The following is a 6,000-nucleotide window of genomic DNA, read 5'->3' as shown; positions in this document are numbered from 1 at the left end:
CCTTCTCCCTTCTCCTCTTCCTCCCTTCCCTTCTCCCTTCTCCTTCTCTTCGTTCTCCTTCTCCCTTCTCCTTCTCCCTTCTCCTTGTTCTCCTTTCCCTTCTCCTTCTCCCGTCTTTTCGCTTTTTCGCTTTTTCTGCTTTTCTCTTTTTCTTTTCTCTTCTTCTCTTTTCTCTTTTCTCTTTTCTTTTTTCTCTTCTTCTCTTTTCTCTTTTCTTTTTTTAAGTTCTAGTGGAAGAATAGCAACAAGGTGGAGGAAATGCTGTGTGTGGCAAGGGGGAAGGTAGTTTGAATCTGCTAAAATGGATCATATGTAAGAAAGATTCATCTTTTTCAGGATCATCCAAAAGTCACTGAGATCACTTTATTGGCACATAGCCATAGGCGAAACTGTAGGTGCAAATAAGATGTCCATGAGATAGCAAATGTTCCTGCTGGGGAGTATCTGAAAAGGTCACAACATTGCTCAGAAATGCTCAAGTGCGACTGAAACGAGGGAGAGATATGCAGCACAGGAATGCAGAAATTGCTGCTCTGGATCGGACCAAGGTATCTACCTGGTCTGCGATTTTATTGAGGGGGATATCTGCCCTAGTTCTCCTTTAGCTCCCTTTTACTGCCCAGTCTTGCCTTTGGGTTAATGCTTCACGTGTGCTTAATGGCTGAGTGAGCCAGCAATGTGCCTTGTCGCAAAGAAGCCTTACAGTGACATGGGCTACACTGGGAGAAATACTGCCAGCAGGCTGAGGGAGGTGATCCTTCCCTCTGCTCAGCACTGGTGAGGCCACACCTGGAGTGCTGGGTCCAGTTCTGGGCTCCCCATATAAGAGACACATGGACATACTGGAGAGTGTCCAGCAAAGGGCCACAAAGATGATGGAGAAGACTGGAGCATTTCACATGTGTGGAGAGACTTGAGTGATCAGGGTCTGGTCAGCCTGGAGAAGAGAAGGCTCAGGGGAACCTCATCAGGTCTATAATACCTGAAGGGCGAGGGCGCAAAGAGGACAGGGCCAGGCTCTTTGCAGTGGTGCCCCAGTGACAGGGCCAGAGGCAGTGGGCACACACTGCAACACAGGAGGTTCCCTCTGAACTTCAGGAAACACTTTTTTTCCTGTGAGGGTGACCAAGCACTGGCACACGGTGCCCCAGAAGTTGTGGAGTCCCATCATTGGAGATACTCAGAAGCCACCTGGACATGGCAGCTGGCCCTGGGTGGCCGTTCCTGAGCAGGGAGGCTGGACCGCAGGCCTCCAGAAGTCCTTCCAGCCTCAAACACATCTGAATCTGAGTGGTACCAGTAAATGGTGATGCCAGCCTTTATGCAGAATTTGTGAGTAGGCTGTGGGTGATAAACTCTACAACAGGCACAGCTGGGCTAAAGCCACCATATGATGCTGGCCAGAATAAAATACAGGTGGTGTCCCAGTAGGCAATGCGTGTCTTAATCTGCCACAGTAGGTTTGACTTATATGTCAAAAATGTTTAGAGATTGATGTAACCCTAATGCATCAAGATTAATTAATATTCCTTCCAAACTAATTAAGACTTCATATATTTTTGTAATTGGCTCCATCTTCAATTGCAGTCCATGTGCATCAAAACTCATCCATAATTTCATTATCCACAGTATGCCTTGTAATTAAGTTTTTGGTAGAATACAGATAAAGCTACCAATCTGTCATCTTTGTACTGTTCTTTTAATCACGTTGCCTTTAATTTATGTTCTTTCTATGTAAAAACATAATTCATTCAGTCTGCCTGGATATATTTCGGTCTGATCTGTATAAAAACATAACAATACAAATTCTAATTAAGTACATGGTATAATGAAATTTTCTTTCTTTTTTTCCTGGTTTCATGCCATGCAAGACTCAATTGAAAAACAGTTAATTAAAAGTCAAGTGTTACTTTCCATTTAACTGGCTATATGGTGTATTAATGTAGGAAATATGATAATCGAGGTAGTTTGTACTAGATACCTAAAAAAATGTAATGGCTAACTTATTTGGGAATATGGTCATTAGCCAAATTACTCTTAATAGTCTTATGACTGTTAAAGCTGTTAAATGCCCGCTGCTTGGATTTTCAGAAAGCACCAGCTGAAGAAATAAATTGATTCACAAACTCTTCTGTTCATAGCTTAAGATTGCCTACACTTCCAGGCTTCCAGTGACTCCACTTCTGCAACTGTGGTGTTGTCAAGTTTGCAGCCCCATCGTGATCTGTTTGATCCCTCAGTTTAGGAGCTTTAATAAGGGAAAAGGCTGCTGCTTTGGTTTTGTGGAGTTTGGTTGGTTGGTTGTGATTTTTTTAAAGGCGTTCTCACTCGAAGTGTTACATGCACTTGGTTTGAGGTTTTTTGCCTCTCTTAAACAGTTACGTTGAGCAGCATGGTGACTATGGCCTTTCCAGGGCTGATCAAAGTGCATCGACTCACACCACCGCATAAGAAGAACTTTGGTATCCACTCGAGAGGTTTTCAGGGACCGATTTAACTGATCCTATTCCCATGTTTGAATCAAATGGGGTTTGGGTCTTTTCAAAGAACTAGAGTGAGCTGCTGGCTAAGCCCTTGGAATTTAAACCCATTTGGATAGCTCATATGTAAAAGCAGTTTTCCCCCTGTGTGCAGGTTATATATTTTTAATTGAACCTAGATATACACGAATATTTTATTAGTTTTGCAGACAGCAGCGTAAGAATTACTTGCATCAGTGAACAATGATTCCTGATTAAGAATATAAACTAGAATGAGCAGTAGACTGTGTTCTGCAATTCGTGAAAGGCAAGTCCAGATCCAGATTCCTGAGAATAGTCTTCATTAAAACATTGCATTTTAAAGAGCATTTTGTGGAATCGAGTCTTTGACGCTGTGCTGACAAGTGTCTTATATAAACTCCCCATCTGTCACCAAGCACAGGAGAGTGCATCTCACAATGTGGGACACGCAGCAGCAAATCAGCTGCCTGGCTTTTAATAGTGCAGCAAGACGTTTGAAGACATTTGGTAGTTTATTACTAGCTTTTCTCACAAAATGCAGTTCTTTTTAAAAAATGGCCAAATGCTGTAATGGTTTAAAAAAAGCCAAAGCCGTTGAAACTTCCTACACATCCAACCCTTATTTCCTGAATGAACACCCAGGCTGCATTAGGGGAATGGGGTCTGTGGTATGGGTCTGAGGTTCTAGGATCGTTTAGAAAAACCCTTTCAAAGACTCTTCTGCTTTCTGAAATGGAAATCCATTTAGGCCATGTATTTATTATACTGTATAATAGCTTTTCTTAAGCCGTTGTCCCAAGGGTAAGTACAAGTGGCAAGGCTACAGCAGCTGAGGTTGCTTGCAGGTTTTGGGTCACTGTTAAGTTCTGACAAATGGCTATTTGTATTTTAGATGTGTTGGTTTCTGCAGTTACAGTTGAAACAGATGCTGAAACCCCACTGATGCTGGCTGGGGGTGCTGGAGGGAAATTAAAGATTTCATTTTGTCTAGAGGTCTAAACATAATCATTTGTCACAGTGATTTATTCCTTCCTAAGTAGCACCTGACAGGTGGAGAAGAGCTTAAGAGGCCTTCCTAAGCACTGGCTGCAAGGATAAAGCACTTGCTGTTTTGTTTTCTCCCCAGACCTCCAAAGCTTTCTAACTTATATAGTGATGGACATTCCTTTCCTTTCTACTATTCTCCACTAACTGCATATGAGCTGTGTTTAGAGGTCTGAGCTGGGTGCCAGGGAGGTGAATTAACTGTCCCCTACTGAGTGGGTGCCTGTGTCAGTATGAGGGCAGCACCAGAGTACTCAGCACTAGGATGAGGAGTAAAAGCAGCCTGTCTTTGCCAGTGGCCTGTGCTTGTATCAGCTTATTTTTATCATAAAACTGCACTTGAGAGACATATCTCTTGGCTGGCAGGTTTTGCTCTTGTAACTCTCCAGTGCGTGTAGCCAGCATCACTTACAGCTGTGCTTTCTCGGGTAGAAACTCCCCCTCTAGCTATGTTCCATGTTCCAGAGAAACTAATTAGATGATTGCCTTATTTGGAAGATCTTTCAGCTATTCAGGGTTGAGTGTTTTTCCCCCCCTTCTATTTTCTGCTGTTAAGAAAACCAGGTTGTAATCTTTATAGCTTCATGGAATATTTATGTCAGTCAAAGGCATAGGCTTTGGGCGTAAACCAGCCCGGTAAACTGTATGGTAGGGACCATGCTTGCTGAGATGGGTAATTGCCGCAAATCTTACTGAACAGTCAAGTAAAAGTTAAGTAGCTGGAACACCTTAATTTTTTAAAAATTAATGTGTACCTTCTAGTGTGGAAAGGAAGAGCAAATCTGACAGTTGTGAGCACATTTACTGTTAGTGTTAGCTTTGTGATTACAAAAAGGAAAAGAAGAAAGTATAAGAATGGTTTTATATTTTGCAGTTTTTCAATAAATGTTAGCAGTTTGCAAGAAAGCAAGTAATTTACAGTTCACAGACACTGTATTTGAAATCATTACGTCAACTGTATGATACAGGAAAGAAGAAACCCTGGATGGCAACATACATATAAGCAAGGCCTTTATATTACTCGTTCTTACCGTTTTCTGGGGTTTTTTTCCCTTGGAAAATAATGATTGCCTGTAAGTGTCAGACTGACTGCTGACCGCAGCGGCAGGACCAACACAAGTTTCCATAAAGACATTCTTTCCCAGTTGGGTATCCTGAGGTGATACTGCAAGTCATGCTAAAACATTTCTGCATTGTCCCATGGTGTATTTGCTTCTGTAGTGTGGGTGATCTATCGATTTTTTTAGGGTCGTCCTGTAATTACGTATTTTATTTTTTATAGGGCAATGGTAGTATTCTTGTTTGATATGAAAGCAAGTGTGTTACTTAAGACAATAAATAACCCGTCTGCTCTCTTTCCAAACCCTTTGTGGTAGCGACTCGTATGTGCTGTCTCTGTGACCAGGTTTGGTCGGTACTTGCGGTCTGTTGAATGTGCAAGTTAAGCACTCTTCCAGTGCTTCCATTTCTTCCACTGAAATGTTAGTAGTTTTGGAACTATTTTCAGGAAATCGTTTTTTACAGAATACTATTTTTAAGTTTTCTGGGAAGCTCAAAAGCTAAATTGAGACTGATGGTTCAGTTCCTTTAAAGGAAGAGCTTGAGTGCTTAAAAGTGAAGAAAAGACTTTTGATAAATAAATAACACCTGTTAGACCTCTGATGTATTGCTTTTGTCTCATAAAATATCGGAGGATTTCATTATCCATTTTGAATACATTAGTGAGTATTAGAGAACAGATGAAATTAAACATTGTTAAAGATTTCCTGGAAAACTCTGTAAAAGTGGAATCGCATATTGAGAATTTGTTTGTACTGCTGATTTCAGAATATTTCAATACAGAAGTAAACAAAAAATAGCATTTTGAATATGCAGTAGTTTATGTGTAGAAGAACATGCCTGTAAAGCCACAGCCTTCTAAATCTTTCACTTGCATTTTTCTTTGTGCAGGCTTGCCTATTCTTTGTTCTGCTGTAACTTCATTTTTTCATATTCTTGTTAGTATAAAAGCTTTTTTTTGCCTCTTTGTAGACAATATTTTCCATATTTGCATCATCTGATTTTGTTCATAAATAGCAGGTTTTACCTTTGAAAGATCTGTTTCTCTTCCTTGCATGGTTTTGTTACTCAGATTTCAGAGTCTATAGCCACGTTACACAGACTTCTTAATTGCAATGTATATGCAAGTCTGTCATTACTTGATTTAGAGGGTTTCTTACAGTTTATTTCTCCTCACAACTGACTGTCTGGGAATTTCTTCTACAAAAATGAGCTGCCTTGAATTCAACAAATAATAGTAATTTTGGTATGAATGGGATCCTTACCAAGTCAGTAACATTTTCTGTGTTACAGCTTAACAGACCTGGTAGGTGGTTGGGGTTTTTTTCCTGTGCATAGCCCAATTTTAGGAATATTAAAATTTCTATGTATAGTTTTTCCTCTGGCATGCTATTAT

General features: G+C 40.6%; 1 protein-coding gene across 1 annotated transcript in view; it reads left to right on the top strand.

Annotated features, from left to right (window-relative positions):
* Nucleotides 1–6,000, top strand: part of SPIRE1 (spire type actin nucleation factor 1) — a 133,996-nt gene that overhangs the window by 93,792 nt on the left and 34,204 nt on the right.

The sequence above is a fragment of the Falco rusticolus genome, chromosome 3, assembly GCF_015220075.1.
Source record: "Falco rusticolus isolate bFalRus1 chromosome 3, bFalRus1.pri, whole genome shotgun sequence".
In the NCBI taxonomy this organism is placed as follows: domain Eukaryota; kingdom Metazoa; phylum Chordata; class Aves; order Falconiformes; family Falconidae; genus Falco; species Falco rusticolus.
This window is presented reverse-complemented; position numbering and strand designations above follow the sequence as displayed.